At 26.9% G+C, this 23607-nt stretch overlaps 1 protein-coding gene across 1 annotated transcript in view; it reads left to right on the top strand.

The window, feature by feature from the left end:
* Nucleotides 1-16548: 16548 nt before the first annotated feature.
* Nucleotides 16549-23607, top strand: part of LOC107173662 (putative fatty acyl-CoA reductase CG5065) — a 39991-nt gene continuing 32932 nt past the window's right edge. Inside the window, exon 1 of the mRNA XM_015524281.2 lies at nucleotides 16549-16736. The gene's annotated coding sequence lies outside the window, so the exon portion shown is untranslated. The remainder of the gene's footprint in view (nucleotides 16737-23607) is intronic.

Raw genomic sequence — 23607 nt, 5'->3', positions numbered from 1 at the left:
AAGCTAAAATAAAAATAATAACAATATTAAATGCCTGATGTGAAATATTATACTTAGAGTGAAATACCTTAATACCTTTGAGTGAAATAAAAAAGAATATTATCATTGCCAATTTACCAAACATTTATGTTTTACGTTATTATTAATGCATATAATATGTATTATACTAGTTGTCAATTGATCGATGTTAGAGTTATGATGAATTAAAAATTATGATAATATTGTTTTAGCGATTAACATGATAATGTTTGGTTTATAATAACATATCGGCTTATACCTATTTATTTTTTATATAAATTATTTCTAACATTAATACGACGTATCAAATCCATCACTTAAATTTATTGTGAATTTATCATATTTTAAAAAGAGTGTAATGTTGAAATTATAATGTATAGATATATTAAATATTAATTTTAAAAATTTATAAATAAAAGTATAACATTAATTATTTTAATTGAACTTATAATACGGGGTAAACATTTTTCTATCGATATTAATTTAAAAAAACTAATAATAATAGAATATTTGTTCATGCCTATAAATAGCTCAACATGAGTTAAAAAATGTTTAAAATTGTATGCTTTATATAAAATGTTAATTTAAACATATTAAGTGAAAATTACTCGTATCTATGGTAATTTGTTTTAGAGTTACATCAAAATCCAAGATCGATTTTGTCGAAAAGCGATTTTGCGGATAAATTCCCGTTTTTCTTAATTCTTTTTTGCTTTTCCCACCGTTTTTTAAAACTACTAAGAATTTTAGATTTTTACCTTCCCAATGCATTAATTAGATTTGCTTTGTTACCAGAAAAGCTAGTGAAGTTGGAAATTGAAGCATAATTTCTACTACCTATCGTGTTAGTATCGCTCCGCTCAGAATCTAAAATTTAAGCGTTATTTGTATACGTAATTTATTCTTGGCTTTTGGAAGCATACCTTTTCGCTACTAGACGTACCAACTGTTAAGTTATATTCGTCAGTTTGAGTAGCTAAAACGTACTGTTGTAGGGTTGTAGACACTTTACTCCCACCATTGAAATTTAATAAAATAAAATAATAACTCAATAGTCTATGAAAGTTACTGAGAAGGATAAAACACGATTGCGTGTGTTCGGTATCGGCGATACCTTTTTATAAGCTACACGATTCCGTATGATTTAAGCTGATTTTTAACTACACAATTGCGTACGAAGTTTTAGGTGTTGTTGCCAATTTTGATACCGGTATATATGCCATATATGACCAGGGTTGAGATTTCATAGGATTTACATATTTCTTATGATATGCTTAAAAAATAGCAGAGTAAGCTAAAATGTGTTTCATAATACAGAGAACTCAAATTAAAAATTTTATTTTTATTTTTTTGGATTTTTTGAGACTTGCATTTTTAGCTGTATTTGAATCAAATTCGGTCTTATTTTATGAAATTATATTTTTTTGTCAAATTATCAAGTATTTTTAGCACCATAAATGGACCGGAAAGATTTCATAGGACTTATAATGGTCAATTTCACATTAATGAACAATTTATGTTAACCTATGCAGATGACATTGTGCTGATGGATGAAACCAAATAGGAAATCATCAACTCAACATCTAAACTCATAAATGCAAGTAAAGGAATAGGATTACATGTAAACGAGGGAAAAACTAAGTACATTGTCGTATCGAGAAGACCACCAAATATATTATATTCCATAGTAGTAGATGATTATAAATTTGAAAAAGTTGATAATTTTAAGTATTTAGGCGTAAACATCAATAACAAAAATGATATGCATATAGAAATAAAAGAACAGATCACTAGTGGAAATAGGTAGATGTTATTTCAGTATTATCAAACTCCTAAGATCTAAGCTGTTATCTAGAGCAGCATTTCTCAAAGTGTGTTCCGTGGAACCCTAGCGTTCCGCGGGACTATCTCAATGGTTCCGTCAGATGTATGTGATGTCTTAAACATTTTTTGTAGTACTGGTTTTTTATAGAAAAAATGGGGTTGAGTTGGAAGTAAAGACATAAGGGTTCCGCAAAACACAAACTATTTCATATGGGTTCCGTGATCCTAAAAGTTTGGGTACCGCTGATCTAGAGGATCAAAGATACTACTATACTATAACTACCTTTGACCTGTGATAACATACGCCTATGAAACCTGGTTCTTGACTAAAGGTGATAGCAGAAGACTTATCACGTTCAAGAGGAAAGTATTAAGAACCATTTATGGACCAACCTTTAACCCAGAAACCTAGACATACGAAAGAAGAAGTAAAGTATCTTTATAATAAGCCAGACATACTCTATGTTATCAGGAATAAAACGACTAGAATGGTTCGGACATGCATGGAGAGCAGATGGACAATTAATTAAAAATGTACTAATCAATAAAACAAATTAAACGAGACCCCTAGGACAACCCAAAACCCGATGGATTGATGTAGTGACCAAAGATATAGTAATGATAGACCAGGACGCAACTTAAGTAACAGCATTTCAGAAGGAGAGGTGAAGAGAAATTTTGATGGCAGCGATGGTCTGAATGAACCGCTAAGCTGACGAAGAAGAAAATATATTATATTATTAATTATTTTATTCACGATAAAATTAGTAAATTTGACAACGTTACATAAAATTTCATACGCAATCGTGTTTATTTTTTTTCTTAAAGGTACTTTTAACCCATCTACAAACATACGCAATCGTGTTCTACCCACTGAGAATACAAATTTGTACAGCCGTAGGTACACGAACTGAAAAATAAAATAAAACCTCGACATCAGTGTACTTAACTAAAGAGAGATCTCTGTTTTTAAACAAACTATGTGTAACATATTACTAGAACTGCAAGAAAAATCCTGACTATGCCATAGATATCAGTGTATGACTTTAACAGACGACTGTATTGTTTTCGTATGAAAACAACGTACTCAAATTTATTTTTTTTAGCTATCAACATACTAATAACTATATTTTTACCATCAAATACAGTTTAATAGGTATATATTCATATATTAGCTAGTATAATAATGTTTTAATCGTCGTAAATTCGTAATCGAACTGTAAGTATTCCGATAATCCCATCATTTCTTTACCATGACCATCCTGTTAAAAATGGACGATAGTATAATAATATTAATAATAACATATAAATTATCCGTTAATTGTAGGAATGGTCGTACTACTCACCAGGGTCCTACTATTTTTTGACATTGGTTATCAGCCTGAGGCCACCTAGCCCCCGCTTTAATCGGGGCTTGGACGAAGATATTAAACATGGGTAGGTACCGTACTTTTAAGGAAACATTGGTATCAAAAATCAAATGTATTTTGTGAAGTGCAAGAACCACTTATATTGAAATATAAAAAATATTATATTATAAATGTGTTTCCAGAACCATACAGATGATTAATCAAACTGTATTATTAGTTTAAAGGTATAGATTTATAGTGTAAGTTTTGTATACTAATACAGTTGATTATCATCCGCAATCGTGTTGATATTAGTTTCAAGTACATTATACGCGAATAGTGTGAGGTACAATCTTCAAAAGCGTGAAAGATTTAAATTTTATATATATTGCGTACTGGTAATACAGGTGACGACTTGTCCTTGTTTGTATATTATGACACGAAGTTTACGTTATCAGGCACCTCTGTATTACCTTGTACAATTATAATTGGTTTGTAAGACATAGAAGTTAATTTTGTTTTGTTTATGTTACGCTGACCAAACAATTAGTTTATTTTTTAAGTGACTGAGCAAAAAAATGTATAATATTACATTCATTGAGTCGGTTTTTAATAACAATTATTGCACTTCTTTCGGACATACAATTTTATGAAAAACTTACAAAAAATTTTTTTTCAAAATTCGTTTAGTCAGTTGAATCGTTCTAATCGCTAATAATACTAAATTATTAAAACGATAAGCATATTAATCATCGCACGTGATATTATAATATATGTCTTGGAATTATTATACCTGTTACAAAATACGAATAACCATGAAAAATATTTGAATTGATCTGTTTTTCGATATATTACTGTTCATTTTAAAGATATTATGTAATTAATCACATGTAATTTCTATGATTTTTAAAAAATAAAACCAAAAAGATACCTATATGCATTTTAATACATATAAGTAATATTTATACGAATTTAATTAACCAATGAAATAAAATAGGCACTAGATATATTAGGCAAGGTCATATTGAAAAATTAGGACAGTTGATAACTTTTTTATTGGGATACATTTTATTTACCTGCTTCGTATAAAATATTTGTTTACCTTTTACTACCCGGATATTGGGTCACAAATACATATGTATTTTTAAGGGCCTAGGTAAATTGGGTCCAAGATAAGTTTAGTACATTTTAAAAGCGTAAATTGAGTCCCGGGAAAAACAGGTAACATTTAACTTAAGTCCCCGGGGAAAAAAGGTAGTACTTAGGTAAGTTAGGTCACACGATAAAAATAAAATAAATTTCATTATTATTATAAAACTTCATTTATATTGATTAAATATATTTAAAATAAAAAAATAAAATATAAATTTCATTAAATATGTAGGTATGTATTATAATGTATATATACAGGGCGATTTTTTTATCATGAACCACTCATTATTTCAAAAAGTAGCAATGTTCTTGAAAATATTTTTTTACAAAGTTTCATGTTGTTAAAAAAATAACGTTTTTATGAAAAAAAATTTTTTTAAATATTTTTTATCCTTATAATTTTTTAAGTTTTTTACTTTTTTGAATGGCAACCTAGAGTTTTAATTTCATATTCCAAAGCAGAATATTTTTCTAAGTATTTTTATACGTAAAAGTCGAATTTTGGACGAGTTGTTTATGAGTTATAAGTATTTAAAGTTTAGATTGGTGGAGTGGAGTGGTACAGGTTTACCCCGCAAAATGTTTGTCCACTACTCCGCTTGTCTAAACTTTAAATACTTATAACTCATTAACTACTCGTCCAAAATTCGATTTTTACGTATCAAAATACTTAAAATACTTAGAAAAATATTCTGCTTTGGAATATGAAATTAAAACTCTAGGTTGTCATTCAAAAAAGTACAAAACTTAAAAAATTATAAGGATAAAAAATATTTAAAAATATAACTTTTTCATAAAAACGTTGTTTTTTTAACAACATGGAACTTTGTAAAAAAATATTTTCAAAAACATTGATACTTTTTGAAATAATGAGTGGTTCATGATAAAAAAATCACCCTGTATATGGTGCTCGATGAAAACTTAATTAATATTATTGATTTAATAAATTCAAATCGGGTTAAAACATTACAGGTGTATTTGATAATTTGCTTATATATTTTTCATCAATATAAATAAAGCATATAATAATGAAATTTATTTTTATTTTTTTGATTAGTAACCGGAACCTACAATCTTTTTTCCCCGGGACCCAACTTACCTACTATCTGTTTTTTTTTCGTGACTCAAATCAACAAGTAAGGGTAATTTAGCCAATTTAGGACCCAATTTACCAATACTGATTTTTAAAGCGTACCCGAAGATTGGGTGATAAATTTACAGCATAAAAATATATGAATATATAACATTTATTAACTAATTATTATTATTATTATTGTGGCTTAGTGTAAGCCACAAAAATGTGGCCGTACGCTTAATCTGCGTAAACGAACACACTAAGCGTACGTACCAGCCGCAGTTGATAGCTCCAGGATGGGTGACCACCCGAGATTTTTATCAACATATCCTTGCCGCGCATACTCAAACATGTATTAAATTGCAAATTGCAATAAAATTAGTCATATAATAATAATAATTATATATATTTTTCTTCTAATTATTAAATATTAATTCAATATGTATATTCTTTGTAATTTTTTTTCTCATACATAAAACTACAATTATTTTTTTTGTAAATAATTTATTATATTGAAAAATTTCCCATGGCTCAAAAAAAAAAGTTTAAAAAAGTCAAAATATATTGAAAATTTTATCATGTAGGTACCTATAAAATGTTTATATCAACATTTATTAGAATTGAAACTATCTACGATTATTAGTCTTTAAATTCAGCAAAACAATAAAATCAATTCTATTCAAAATTATCATTCTTCGTTAATTTTTTGTTCGTTTTTCTAAAATATTAATAGAAATATTAAATTTTGATCTCTTAAATGCATCAATTACATTTTTAATTACCCTAAATTTAAAAAAAAAAAGCGGGAAAGTGGGTACCGCTCTGCTGTACATTAGGTGATGAGGTGAACCTCTGACTAGGGTAGGTTAGATTTGAATGCAATGATAGGTATCTTTGTATACGAAAAATGATTATTTTTCAATTAGGATGCATTTTGAATAAGGCATAGTTAATCAATTTTTCCAAAAAAATTGCATGTAGTTATCATATAATTCATAATACCTTATATTATCATAGATATTATAAACATATACCTGGTTTGAGGATAAATCGTTATTATTACGCGATATCATAAAAATTTAAAACTCAAACGCTCAAAACATTTTTCCCATAATGACGCTTCAAATTTTCTCTATAGCTATTTGAAGCAAAACATATGGAAAACATAGTGTTGAATTTCATAAACTTAGATATAAATATAAACAATATTATGAATTTTGAAATACAAAATAATTTGCGAATATTCATAGTTTTGACGAATTTTTGTCAATATTAGAAATTCAAATGCTAATAAAAATATAATTTTAATTTCCGATGGACATTTTTTTTATGATAAAGATTGAAAATTTGTAAGGAAACTTGTATTAAATTTTCAAATCTTAGATTTAAAAAGAAAATTTTTTATGAATTTCAAGCTTAAAACAATTTGCGAATTTTTACGTATTTTGTCAAAATTAAAAATTTTAATACTTATAAAAAAAAATTGTTACTATGAATTTCTTTTAATTTTCAACTGCTATTGTAACAATATGTACCCCAAAGTACCAACTAGATTCATTTCTGATCGAATAAGGTACTGAAGTCAAAAATCGAAGCACTTTTACTGCCCCAAAACGTGATGGCAGACACAAAAAAAATTCATGGTTTTGAAGAATTTTTTTCAATATTTGAACTTCAAATGCTAATTAAAAAAAAATTGTGCCTATGTATTCTTATAACTTTCAATCCCTATAAGAATAACTTATGAGAAACTTTGTGTTAAATTTTCAAGTATTTTGATAGGGCCAAAAATATTTTATCGACACTTTAAAAAAAAATTTTCAGAAAAATTGAAAATTTTAGTTGTCTATAAATATCTCAAAAAAAGTCGAAAGATTTTGAAAATTAAATAATGTAAAGAAAATGCCAATCTAAATAACTGGTAAAACTATCAAGTATCTACGACTTATACTTTTTGAATAATAACAAATATTTAAAATCGTTTGAGGATTAATCGTTATCGTTACGCTATTTCGTAAAAATTTAAAATTCAAACGCACTTAAAATTTTTCCTTTAATGATGCTTTGAGTTTTCTCTATAGCTACTTGAAGGAAAACTTATGGAAAACTTAGTGTTGTATTTTTAATCCTAAGTTATAAACACAAAAAATTTTATGATTTTTTCAACTTCAAAATTACTTGCAAATTTTCGCGTTTTAGACAGATTTTGTAAAAATTTGAACTACGCTTATAAAAAAAAATTGTGACTAACAATTTTTAATTTATTTTAGCTACAATAAGAACAACTCATAGGGAACCTTGTATTACATTTTCAAGTTTTTTTGGTCATCGAACATTTTTTACCGTCACTTCAAAAAAAAATTCTCAAAAAAATCGAAAATTTCAGTGGTCTATAAGTAACTAAAAGAAAATCAAATATTTTTGTAAATTAAACTGTATATATGTATCACTAACATAAAAATTTGGTGAAAATTTCAAGTATTTACATTGATTAGTTTTTGAATTACAACCATATAAAAAAATCGATTTGGTCGAAAACTGGTTTTGCGTAAAAATTCCCGTTTTTCTGTCATTTTTTTTTTGTTTTTCTCGATTTTTTTAAAACTGTTGGAAAATGTTTACTTTTGACTTCTATAATGCACCAAGGATATTCACTTTTACATCGGAAACCACCCCCAAAGTTTGAAATTGAAGCATTATTTCGTTTAGTTATGCTGTACATAGATACACACATCATTCTAAAATCAATATGTTCATCACTTCGTTCAGAATCGAAAAGTGGAAAGTCATGGATGTCGCTCTGCTGTAAAGTAGATTTCAAGTGGGTTACTGTAAGGGATGGATTTAAATTTGAATCCAATGATATATCATTGTATACGAAAAACGATTCTGAGCGGAAACGGTTTATCTGTCTAGGATATATTATAGATTATTAAAAATTTGCAAATCTCAAAAGAAAAACTTTAATGAATTTCTATCTAAGATAATTTGAACATTGCTTAATTTTTATGTATTTAGTCAAAATTTGAACTTTAAATGCTTATAAAAAAAAAATCGTGTCTTTGTATTTTTTATATTTTTCAACTGATATTGTAACAATGTGTTAGTAGAAGCCTTGTATTAAATTTCCAAGCTTTTCTACCCAACAAATACAGTTTTATCGATATTTATAGAAAAAAAAACTAAAAAAGTTGAAAAATTAAAATGATAGTAAACAGCTCAAAACAAATCTAAATATTTTGAAAATTGTATCAAATATAGAAAATGCCTATATAAACATTCAGTGAAAATGTCAAGTATCTGCGGACATTTTTTTTAGAGTTACACCGAAATAAGAAAATCGCTAAATGTTAAATGTGGTGAAAATCAAATGTTGTAAAAATTTAAGTTTAAATGCTCGTAAGAATTTAATTTGAATTTCCGGTGGACATTTATTTTGTGATAAAGATTGACAAATTTGTAAGGAATCTAGCATTAAATTTTCAAATCTAAGATTTAAAAAGAAATTTTTTTATGAATTATTTCTAGCTATTACTGCCCCAAAACGTGATGACAGACACAAAAAAAACACACATCATGGTAAAATCAATACATTCATCACTCCACTCAGAATCTAAAAAAACACATAATTGTAAAATCAATAGATTCATTAGCTTCACCTTTTAATATTAAGTTTACATATTGTGGTATAATTATTTAAAGTTGAGTTTTGGAACGTTTAATATAAAACAATACTACATTTTCGTGTAAAATTGCATTATTTTACAATTTAAATGCATCGTTGTATACAGAATTATATTTTTTTGGACAAAATTATTACTAAAATATTACTAATATCTAATGATTAATAGAAAAATGAATATTTTTAATAAAAACAATGTTTTCATAAAATGTACTTAAAAATATCATAGGCTGACAGGTCGTTTTTAATGAGAATATTTTTTTATATACAATGGTTGTATATCATTGAATTCAAATAGACACCTGCTATAATTTTTTCATTATCTAGGTACAAAAGATTTTACGATTAATAAATTGACGAAAGCAAAATGAGAAAAAATTTACACAACTCGTACACGAATTTACTTGTTCACATCGATTCGTGATCTTTAATTTTTTGATTTTACCATCCTCCAGAGCAATAGATCACGAATTATTTGTAAATAGTTCTGGGCCAAATTTTGAATAAAAAATACCCCCTACACATTTTATTTAGAAATTCGTTTGAGTTGTGATCAACGAATAGTGTTAGTGTCAATAAAGTAAGTAGCCTAAAATTGTTATATCTAACCCAACAACTTTATACTGCATTGTTCATGAATAGTGGTCGATTTTTCAATTTAATATAATAGTGAACTGTACACAAAATATTATTGTAATTACTTATAATACCAATTCTTAAAAATGTTGTTTAATTAGTCATTTTCAGGGTGGCATAGGTGTAGCTAGTGAAATAATTGTTGGCACCTTATAGGTAGGTAAAACATATTGTTTGTTATAGTATTTTTATTATTTATTGTAACTGATCCGGTTAAAACAGAGTGACATAATAATAAAAAATACTTCAGTTGGAATGTTTATCAACGCATATTAATAATGTATTAAGTGTAGTTACCGTTATTGCCCGCGATGTCTGGTTAAAAATTGGGTAAGTTTACTGTGTGGCCTCGATATTGTGAAAGAGATTTTATACCATCATTCATAAACTGTTTGAATGAAAGACTGAAAAATTGAATTAAAATGATTTGTGTTGCAAATGTAACTACTATATTGTATACAGAATTACAAAATATAGATATATAATACTATAATAATATAATATACCAACATGTAAAGTAAAAACATCTATATATTATACCTATCCTACAATATTTATCAAAATAGACACTTTAGAAAATATCATTAATTAATTCGGCTGTATCCGAGTTGGGTCACAAATTTAAAATTGCTACACTAGTTGGGTCCCGAATTATTTTAGGTATACTACACTATAGTTGGGTCCCGGATTTTTTTAGGTACTAGCTGGGTCCCAGATTTTTATAGGTACTACACTAGTTCGGTCCTGAATTATTTTAGCTACAATATTAGTTCTTGAATATTTTTGATACAGTATACTAACATTTTCCTTCCCATTTTAACAAACTTAGGACTGCCTATAATCTATTTAGACCACAGAATAAGATATGGTTAAAAATGTTTTTTAACAGTTTTTTTTTTTTGTTTTATTTCTTTTCCATAAAAATATAAGTTTTTAGAATTTTATAAAAAATAAATCACTTTTGCACTGGTAAAAATAATAATATTTTTAAAAACCAAGCATAAAAATACACATTATATAATATAAATATAGCCATATTATTATAGGTGTAAGTAAAAAAATATTAAGAATGTTAAAATAGTTATATAATATAAATACAAATAAAATAATATTTTTTGAAAAATCACAAGTGTGTTGGTAAAAATTTTATACGACATTAATTTTACAAAATCAAATCGACTATTCCTGTAATTTTTTTATTATATATTTTAATATTAAAAAAAAAAATGTAAAAACATTTTTAACCATATCTGTGGTCTAAATAAATCATAGACAGTCTGTTAAAATGGGAATGAAAATGTTAGTATAGTGTAGTACTTACCAAAAAATATTCAGGAACTAGTGGAATACCTAAAATAATTCGGGACCCAACTAGTATAGTACCTGCGATTAGCCCCTAGTACTCGGGACCCAACTCGGATTCACATCATTATAAAAGGTAATTATGGATAACAAAGTCTAAAGAAGAAGTGTTTTACGGAATAAATATTTATAATATTCTACTATGGTTAAATTTGATTCCTATTACGAGGGTTGGGAGGTACCTAAAACGAAAGAACTTTAACAGAACTAGTCGCAAAATAAAAATTTTAATTTAAAAAAAAACACATGAGATAAAATACATTGTTATCAATAATAATTTTAGATAGTTACATCCCAAACGCTGCTTATCATATCATTGTGGATAGAAATTTAAGGAGCCAGTTTTTGGTTGTATTCTAATACTTGATAATTATTAATAATTACTAGATACTGGCCAATCAAATGACAATTTATGATAGTAGGTATCTACTACTTAGGTACTTAAGTTATTATTAAGTTTTTTAAGAACAGAAATTCCTTATTATTCGTTGATAATTATCTGATTGGTACCTATTCCACCAATCTGTTTAAATTATCAACTACCTAAGTTTAATGTTATCTTAAGAATTATGATATTTATATTGCTAATACAGATTTTATAATTTCAAGTTGTAATAAGTATAATGTAATATAACCAAATATTATGAATTTTTAGTTTTTACAAATAAAATTTGGTATATTTTTAAATTATAAACAGGTAAATACTTTTATTGAAAATTATTTATTTAAAAATATTCGACTATTCGACAAAAAATTAATATTTTAATTCTCAAAAAAAAATAACATTGTAATTTCATTGTCATGTACATTAAATTGTATTTATTTTTTCACCATAGAACATAAATAAATATGTAATAAAAATAAAAGTTTATACGTAGGTAGTTACTATAATTTAATTAAGTAAGCAACTATATTTCAGTTAGAAAATATTTAAATTTACTGTTTATATTAACAATATTTACTTTCTCTAGTAATAACCTATTTTAAATAAAAATGAAACATTATTTTTAATTTGTGCATGTGTTTCCTATGTATGCCATATTACGTGTGATTGTGTGAACCTCTGACGTACCGCTGATAATAATATAATATTATTCATGTTGTGAGGCATCACATTACAAATCTTAAAACATATCCATGTTTGATGCAAAATTTTATTTTTGATAACATTTTGATTTTTACCACATTATTGGTATACGAAACACAATTGGCTTTCAACATAGCCGAGTGATAGATTTATAATTAGTAATTACCTAGAAATTCTTCTCACTCAAACCGGAAATTATAAAACGCAAAATAATATCATTCATATGGTTCATGTTCGGGATAATGTGAGACAATTTTACACCAAACCGGACCGACGAATTTCAAGTAGCTATCATTGTGCTGTGGTTGTATTACTATGATAATATAATGTTAAGTACCTATACGACAAATGCGATTTTAGTTGACCAACTCAAATATATCTAGTTTTTACAGGCATACGCAGTAAAACACAACGAAATCGGTACGTCGTCGTCGCATATCATTTTTATGGGACAATATCATTTTTATAATGATGGATGCTGCTGCGATAATAATATTCAGCGGTCTACGTTTTGACGTGAAGCATGTGTGTAATGTCGTCGTCGTCTCTCTCTGCTATCGTATTCGTGTTTACTGGCAATAATTTCCGTCACCCGCGGTGATGTATACCACATCGCATAAGTATAATAATAATACAAGGCACAAGAAGTATTACGTGATACGATATGTAACAGCCTGTATTTGATCAGACGCACAACGCCAAAAATTACTTCATTTTACTTCTATACTTGTATATTCTACACTATTGCAGTTTACGGACGCTTAAAAAACTTTAATATATTTGTCATAAATCGACGACGATATTTTATTTTTCAATTCTGGTGGTCTCGAAATAATTTACATGATATTTCATTCAAAAACGACGGACACCGAAAAATTGTGTGGCTCTTGTGATAATTATTATACGGTGGAGATTTAAATTTAAATTTATCCGCAGATTTCACGGAGGTTTTGGAAAATGTTTTCTTTCGTGAAATTTTTCCATGTAAAAATAAAGTTTATTTTATATTACCAGGTGGTCGACCACAAATCAAGTCTCCGATATTTTTTTTGACTGTTTTCAATATCTAATAGACGTTGCTCATCATTTTAGCTTCTTAGTGCAGTATTATCTTTTTAAATTGTATACAACAAATAAATTGTTATTACATGTAGATACCGATATGATCAAATTGATTACAGACTATGGAGTTGTACTGAAACTGGTCCATATTTTAATTTAGCACTTTCGAGACCATATTTTTTGTGACATGCTCAGACAATATATTGTGAAATACCACGGAGACCTTTGAATCTATCTCGTATGATATAATGTTTTATACTATTTTATAACATTCCTTCTTCTGCGATGTTTCATTTAATGTCTAACAAAATTATGAGGAAAATGAAACGACTATAGCCATCATACCGTATATGTATATATAATTCAAGTTGAAGATTCATTCAAAGATTTCATATAGGAAGGGGGGACAATCATTTGGCAACATGGTATAGTCGGTGATAGCATCGAATAATATTATTTTTATTTTGAACGTGACAATGTCATTACATTTGAAAAGACGAACATTAACAGGTCTCAATTTATCATTAATAGTTATTATAGCCCACTTATAATCCTTTTGCAGGATCCGTCGCAATAAATTTAGTGAAGTGCTTAAATAGCCTGTGCAGTGTGCACACGGCACTTATTATAGATATTAATCATGTAATAGTTAACCATGAGTCCATGACTATACATTAATAGAACCGCGTGAATTCAACGGATTATGTATTTTGAAAGAAAATTGTCGTGGCGTGAAATTATGAGCCTTATTAAACGTTATTCCACGAAGTTGAGGACGTGAAGCAATTTTGATGTTGATATATTTTGAATAAACGAACCTATACATAAGGTTGTTAAGTTTGTACTAAGCGTGAGCATATTGATTTTAACCTTAATAAGTTTTGCTCCAAATTCTAGTGAATAAGGTACGCCAACATAGGTAAGCATATTTTTATCAGGAGACGATAATACCAAATGATAAACTGAATGTTATTTTGAAAATATAACCATATTATAATATAATATTTTATTGATGATAATTATTGTTAACTTATAAACCAATATCAATATATCAGAAAATGGTATGAATAAATTCAATGGTAAAACTACAAATAGTTAAAAATTGTATTATTTATATAGAAGATCATAATATACGTACTTACGATAGAATCGCAACTTACGAATATTTTAAATCCTTAGGATTAATATTTTTTGTATTAAGTACTTTCAATAAAATCGTTACTTTTCGTTTAAGCATTTAAAATTATTATCACTATCTAAACTTGCAATATCTATATTGTGCATACCTACCTACCTTACTATGTATTATTTTTATATTTTTCTAATTAGTGTAAGAACAGCTTATAAGAAGTCGTGTACCCATAACAATTTCAGTCTATGGTATTATAATTAAAAATTACAACTATGAAATATGAATTTTTTACCATTGTAAAACCTGCGATACATCATTGGTGTTCACTGGTAAACTAAAATACAAATTTAAGCGACTCAATTATAGCCGAAACGTATTTAATTTATAATATATTGTAATAATATGTTGAAAATATTAAATTTTTAAATCTCATACCAAAGGAAAAATAAGTATTTTTGAAAACAAAGTAATTTTCTACATAGCCTACAACATTATACACTTAATATTTAATAAATAAAAAAGAGATCTAATAACTCTTATAATTAAACGTTATACTGCTTGTTAACGCAGAAAATCGCTATAAATTAATATATTATCGCGCTTAACATGCGGCCGTGTATGTTTATTGGTATGTATGTTAATCAGTATTTGTATTCTATACTTCAAATAGTAGTGCTATACGTCAACATACGTTGTATTAAAAGTACTCTTAACACAATATTTTGTTTTGTATCAGTCATTTTGAAATTTGAGCTCATCATATTTCTACACGATTTAGCGGACCCTGAGGTGAGAATGTACATATTATAATATTATTTTATTTTATAATTTTATTATAATACTAGTACAATTCTAATGAAACTATTAGAAAGGATGTATACCGATAATATTACCTGGTTCACAATGATGACTGTAGCATAGGACAGTTTGGTACTCTAAAAGGTACCCAAACATCTTGCTATACTTACCACTGAAGAAGGTCTTGGCTATCTCCGAAAAAAAATACACTGGGAGGAACTAATAAAATACTATTTTACTACTTAAGTAGCTATTTTATATCAGTCAATACAATAAAATATAGTCTATTTTGACACCGTAACGTCCCCCAACGTTTTGATATAAATTATGAGGTATTCTTAAGATTTATATCTCTCATTGTTTTTCAAAAAACGCTTCATTTAGCTAATCCCCGTGATCCGAATCCACAATACCGGCGAAATAGATATATTAGAGTATACGTGAGGTGGTTTAAAGTGGTTAAGATAAATAATATTTTAGATTCTGAGCAAAGGCGAAAAACGTAGACTGTAGATGAATTATACGTATTTTTAATGTTTTAATATATGTCTGTTATTATCATATTTTGTAGAAAATGGAGTGATCTAATCCCCACGTATGTAGTATACATATATATCGCGGTAGAAAATTAATTTCAGTTATAATTTAAAAGACATTTTCGATTTTACCAAATTCACTTAATTTTAGTTTTTTTAGTATACATAATCCAATAAAAAAATATCAATGCTAGTGACTTATAGATAAATATAATATAGTGAAACCTCTGTTTGTAGATATATATAAGTGGACATAATTTAATTTATCATTATTGTCTGCTTTAGAGAGGTTTTACTAAAGGTAATATAAATATATATAAAAAGGATAAAGTAAATTTTGAAAAGAGTTTTGAGATTTTTTTTGTAATTGGCGGTTGTATTTTAAATAAACAGAGTTATTGAAATTTATCCTGGTTTACTCTTCCTAATTTTATTTTCTTAAAGCAATGATTTAAAAAAAATTCAATAAGTAGTTGAGTTTGCATAAACTTGTTGCCAACGTATCGGTGGTGGGGTTATCCGAAAGCGTATATTGAAACGGGACTAGAACCGAAAAGATAGTGATGGTTATGTAAAAAAAAAAAACGAATACAAAACGCGTTTTTCACCTTGTCCGGTCTTCTCTCTATCTATCTCCCTTCCCTCTCTCTCTCTTTCGCCTCTCTCCCACTCACACTCCTCACCAAGCTTTCAACGCTGCCGGACACGAGCGTGTAAGGAGACGAAAAAACGGCACCTGCAAACGCGTATGGCGCGAGGCGGTTTCCCCCGATCCGCCGACGGACTTGTTACACCACACGCGGCTGCTGCTGTCTGCATCGATGGACCGCGATTAACAGAAGAAAGTGAACGTGATTTCGGGTACGGCGGAAGGGGTCGGTAACCGGCTGTCGTCGTCATCCTCGAACTGCGTTTGAAGCGCAAACGGCACGGCACTCGCTCGTCGTATACTCGATCGCACCAACACTTATCGTCGTCGCACACTTGACCGATTTTGAGACTCGTCAAACAGTAGAACTCAGGGTGAGTAAAATATGTTAATAATTATATTATGTACGACGTATGTATAGCTGTGAAAATCGAAATATGGAATCACAATCGTATTCATGACAGCAAAAATATATAATATTCAGTATAAAAACATATAATATTAGGTACCTATTATGCTAATCATAAAGTAATCGTGAACATTTTTGGATATTCATTATTGCTGTTTTATTGTATTGTGTATACTGTTCGGCACTAACTATTTTAACGGTTGCCATATTATCAGTATCTATAATACTATAATTGTTATAGGTACCTACCATTAGTAATTAATGTTAGAAAATGTGTTTGAAATATTAATGAAAATTGATCATATCTACCTAGTTTATTTATTTATTTATTTATTGCGTTTTCTATTGGCTGTTATACTTACTCAGGCAGTCAGAAATGTTGTCAAGACAATGCGAAGGCGCCTTCTTGTGTTTTTCTATTTATTTCCAATATGTGTTTGTGTATTATATTACTACTAAATGGGATTATAATCATAAGATAGCAGGAACAACGGAAAATCACTGGCGTTAAGGTCACCCACGCGCACGTGACTATATTATGCATTAATTAATAACTCAAACATTGCAAATTGGTAAACCTAACACTATGTCATAGATTAATCGATTTTCTTTTAAATGCCTATAAATGAATACTCGCCATCACAATTGGTTATTATTTACTGACGGTAAAAAAATATACAATAATAAGAAATTAAAAAAAAAAAAATAATACGATCAACTTTATACATTACTTTTATTATTTTCCATCATAATACAAAATGTAGATTCCTTTTAAAATCGATTTAAAAATATAAAATGCATGACATTATAGGTACCTTGGTGTTTTTGAATTACCTTAGGTAAGAAAATTGAAATTGTAAATACTCATTGGTATAATAATGAAACAATCCTTCATATTGATTAGTTGTAACTTATAGAATATACTGAAAAACGCCAGCTATAGATGTTGTTCACTGTATTCCTGAAATTGTATACACAATATGGTAAAAAATTTAATCTAGTAAATATATTAGGTTGTGCTTTTTCTGTTGTGACTTGTGGTCATAGATAGATACTCTGTGATTCATGCGTTAAAATCGAACGATTGAGTGGAGTTCTTAGACTTAATCCTCCTCTCTAGTCAATCTAGTTGTGTCAATGTTAGGTTTTATTGTGAAAGACTCTTCTGTAGTATACTGTGCAATAATACTAATGGCTTTATAATATCATAGCTGATAAACATTAGGTATGTGTAAGCTGTAATCATATGCATTAGGGAATATGTTTTTAGGTCAAGTACACCTAACAAAATGTATTTACCATGTTCTTATAAAACATAAAAATGTGACAATCAATAAAATAAAAACTTCTTTGTTTACAAAAGTTATTAATAATAACTAAATTTATTATTTGTAATTAATTTTAACAAAACAAGAAAAAAATAACTCAATAAGTTATGAAAAGTTTTAATAAGTTGTCATATTAAAATAACCTAATCGACTTTTCTCTTTTGAATTGATTAGATAAAATACAACCAAATTATAAATTTAATAAAATTTGATTAAAGAATAACAATTAATAAATATTTAGACACAAGTATTTATATTGTTCATGAAACTGTGTATGAATGTATGCCAGGGATTTTTATTTTAATATTCAACATTTGTAAATGTATGTATTTTTAACTAGGTATTTCTAAAACACATCCGTACAAAAATATTATGCAATAATAATGTAAAATTAATTTTTGTATTTTAATCAAAATAGTTGTTTTTGGTTTTTCTCAATCACATCAACTATTTATAATTCTTGATGTATGCGTTTTACAAAATTATGACCTTTGTAAGTACATTCAATGACTTGACCTATCTTTTATTTTACATTTTACAGAAAAAAAAAACAAATGTGATTACTGATAATGCATGAATCTTAACTAAGGCATCTATTAGAATATTAATAATAAGACTTCAAGCCCACTACATTATCATGCATTATCATTTACCACATTACCTAAGCAGTGACAACTGGAGCGAAAATTACATAGGTACTTACATCATCCAGAAAAATAAAATAAAGATATGAAAAGTAAAATATTTGAATGTTGTTTAGATACATAATAAATAACCACAGAATTCGCTCTATTGCATAGGTTACAAATTTATCCATTTTATGTACATCAAATTATTTTGTGATGTGAAGGGGGTGAGATTGATTTTGTGTATTATAAAAATAGACACTTAGTGATTAATATAAAAATAGAAATGAAAAATGAAAATTAATTTGATTAAGATCTTTTACTTATTAATTTCATCAATTACATTAATGTTTTAGAAAATTATGTGAATTCTTATTTCTATAAATATTAAATTAAATAGTATAAAATTAGTTTAATTATTTTTTTTATATATATCATTGTGTAGAGAAATTCTATTTAAGTAACAGTGAAATATTTCGGATATTGGGTCTCTACGATTAGTATAATTTGAATTGCAACAAATCGACAATAATTATTCTTTCACATACAATTTGATCAACTTTTGACTTAAAAAGTTCATTACAATCATTATTTTTTTGATTTTGGTAAAAAATGGTTAAAGGTTTAAGAAATACGCTTATTAAATGGATACTGTATTTTTGATTTTTTGACTTATAAGAATAACTTACGAGAAACATTGTTTTAAAAGTTCAAGCTTTAATATAAAAAAAAATTTTAATTTATATTAATTTACATATTTACAACAATGAAGGTTATGGTTCTCAAAAATAATTTTTTAAACAGAAAATTTCGTTGTATGAAAGTTTCACTGTATCTAAATATATTATTATTTATTATTATATAATATTATTTCATTGTCAAATTATGATTATATGTATAGGTAAGTGTTGTTATACATGCGATTAATAATTATAATACATAAAATAATCAATAATTTACGTACAAATGATAGAGTTCGTATTAGTTGCCTACATAGAATATGCATGTGAGAATAAATAATCAAATCTATTTACATCTGATAAAATATAAATCACTTATGTAAAAATTGTTCAGAACATAATTGATTAATTATAATTAGTTTAACTCTAAAATGACAATTTTCCAAAAAAAAATTGTTTCGTCAAACTGAATCTTAGTTATCAGTGTATGCGAGAACATAAACAAATAAATAAGACAATTGTATACTCACGAAGTTATTTGAGTTATATAAATGATGCTTAATACGTATCTATAGTATAATCATATAAAATAAGTTACAATTTCAAACACAACTAATGATTAATTGATCATACTTAATAAGTACATGTAAATTAAAGATATTAAATTATTACTCCCCACATCAATCTTACAAGTTAACACATTTATAATAATAATTATTTACAATTGCTAATTTTGTGTATTTTAGGTTAATACAGTTTTATTTAAGAATTAAATCTTAGGTAGGTACTTAATACATAATGATGATGATGATAACTGTCACAAATTGAAATTTTTCAGGTTATATTTTATATTATAATAATCCAGTTGTTTTAAAAATGTCGATTTAAAGCAATAATAGTTTCAAATAAATAATTAAATGCCTGAAAATATATAAAAATATCTGGCACACGTGAGTGAGAAGTGATTAAAGACAATACACATCAACGCAGTGTCTTATACTTGTTTGTATATGGAGATCGACATGGATAGTATATTTGCATGGTTTGTACCTAATAATTAGACTAACGGATTTTGATTGGTGATTGAATTTTTGGATTTTATTTAAATTATATTGTTTGGAAGAACTCTATAATTGGAAACTATACATCATGAATAAGGGGTTCTCACAAGAAGATTAAGGTTAACAATTAAATAATTAAATGATATATAGTGTATTAGTATTAGTGTAAGATACATTGTTACAATAAACTAATCTGTTTGAAAAATAATTATCTGATATACATAGTGAACGAAATATACATCATGGGCACAATGTTTTTAATTATTAACAGAAAAAAAAATGATGGCATATAATATCTTCAATCTTAATTAATGTATATTGAAATATTAAAAAAAAAAATCTCAGGAGCAATTCATTGTTAAAATTAAGTTCTGCGTTTAAGACAATACCTAGAAATTAGAATAGTTAGTAAGTAGTTAGGATTAATTATTTGTAATTTTGAAAAATAAGCTCATATCATCGTAATTATTATTATTATTTTATTTTTCTGCAAAAAATATAAAACATTAATCATGGCATCTTTTTCAATCATAATACTTTGTAGTTTTAATAATTATATATATCTATATAAGTGATATTATGGCACTGTTTTATTAAATTGTACTCGCTAGTCTTTCTAATCTCACTGTTAGGTATATAATATGATCATTTGAAAAATTAAATTTTTTTTTTCTAAATAAGTACAACAAATATTTTAAAATCATGAGATAACTATTTTGATCTATTAAGAATCGTAAATGCATTTTATAATTTATTTCACACGCAATATGTAGTTATGTTGTTAAAATTATTTTGTACCTAATCGTTCAAAAGCAGTTAAATATTGGATGAATATTGAATGAATATTAAAGTGTTTTAAGATATACTCGTAAATTAATTTAATGTTGTAAGTATTAATAATAATTGATATGATCCCGCTTAATATCAGGAGAAAATAATGAATTTCAGCAAGTTTTATTATTGTTGTTACAAAAAAATTGTATTATAACTGCCTGTTATGAGTTCTAAATAGTTGAACGCAGATCTGATAAAAACAGATTTCTGCATTGTTCCGTGCTGTTATGATTTCATCACAACATCAGAGTCGCATGCTCGTAATTATTGTTACGCATATATTTTTTTTTACTTAATTATTTAATTAATTTCTTAAATCTAAAGTTACTGAAATATTTTGTAGGTGAGATTATAATTTATTATGACATAAACTACATTAATTGAGTAATGCCTATGTGAGTTGTTTAGCCAATGCATCAAACAACGTTTTGATTTAACAAAACAAATAATTAAGCCTGATAAATCGAGATTAAATTCAACCCATATGTATATATATATATATATATATATATTAGATATGTTCAAAAAAACATTAGTGGATAATAATTTATGCACTTCGACAAATTGATTTTAAATAATATTGTGAAATAATATTATGAAATAATTGTCATCGGGTGATACTTTTTAATAGGTATAGGTAAACATTTATAGTGAAATACTGGGCGTGTGCAGACTTTGACCGCAAGGGAGGGCCCTTAAAAAGGTCCGAACTAAAGATTCTTGTGTGATGACTGATGATAATTGATTAATTAATACAATAATAACTTAATCACATTTATATTTTATTTATACTATTAGATTAAAACTGGCTTCACTTTTTTTTTGTAAAATCTAAAAATATTCGATGTCTAGTATAATATACATATCTATACATTTATTAAAGAAAAAGCCAGAGGCCGCAGGGGGGCCGTGGCTCACCCACGCCCCCCCCTGTGCGCACGCCTATGGAAATACATTTATATTTAAAATTTGTTAGAATTTTGATAATATTAAATTAACGATGCAATATGGTTAACGTTGTTGATTTTATGGATCACAATGAATTAATGGATAATATTAGATTATAAGAAATTGATGAATAATATTAATAAAATATGATATAATATAATATGGTGTTCAGATCCAATAATGAATACGTTATAATATACTGTTGTACGATCTATATTAATCTTTTTAAATAAAAATAACAAATATCATAGTAATAATAGTAAAAAAAAACATAATGTTATTATCTATGTTAAGTAAGAAGGAAAGCTCTTGGTTACTGTTGCGTCGTACAACACTCGTTGAAAATAAAATGTACGACGGTATAATATTGTAATCGAAATCATAACTGATTGCTTTGATAACACCATCATATTAAACGCATATAGGCCCCTATAGTGTGTAAAAACAATTTTTTTATTATTATTTATATCGTATTATCATTCTTCGGGAAAGTCGCCACACAAATGTATGACAATGCAATAAAATTAGTTATAGGTAAGACCCTAGTGGAAGAAAAGTTCATGACATTAGCAACAATTTCTAAGAAGGCATTTACTCCATATAATTTACATAGCTAGTGAAATTTGATTTAAATAATACTTCTGTATAGATAATAATAATACTTATATGTACAAACGGCAAAGTATTCATTAAACTATTAAACTATACATAAACAATATTGACGAGTATATAATAATATAATATAATCGCCATAATGAATTTTAATTTATTGTGTAATTTAAACGTTGGCCAATATTTTTATAATACCTATTAAACTTTATGAATATTTAGAGTTTATCTACTACAGTTCTTCTAAACATGCACTTCAAAAGACCCGCCAAGTTTATTAATAAAGCTACCTACTACCTAAGTACGTATAGTCTATATTATATTATTATGCTTATAAAATATTATATTGGATTGCATAAGTATAATTATGCATCCTTAAAAACCAAAAATATTTTGATAAATTATCGTTGAAAGTGTTGAAAATCAAACCATTGTTGGATTTTTAACACAATATAATAATAATTAAAAAAAAAAAACGTGAACATAATTTATAATAATATTATACGCACTGCCCGGTCTATTATAGACCGATACTAGTGATGGCATACACTCACTAACTATTGGTTCCTACATCACGTGTCCTTGTTACATGTCATACATCACCCGTCACACAATGTTGTAATATTACTGGGTGTCGTGATAACACCATAATTTAATAATGTACTCAAAAGTTTATTTCCTATTATTATTTTCTGCGTCGTCAATAGCCCCATAAAATAAGTTTTACTACACTGACCGAAGAAAAGTTTA

This window comes from Diuraphis noxia, unplaced genomic scaffold (assembly GCF_037042655.1).
Source record: "Diuraphis noxia isolate RWA-SAM2 unplaced genomic scaffold, SU_Dnox_SAM2 contig0001, whole genome shotgun sequence".
Classification (NCBI taxonomy): Eukaryota; Metazoa; Arthropoda; class Insecta; order Hemiptera; family Aphididae; genus Diuraphis; species Diuraphis noxia.
This window is presented reverse-complemented; position numbering and strand designations above follow the sequence as displayed.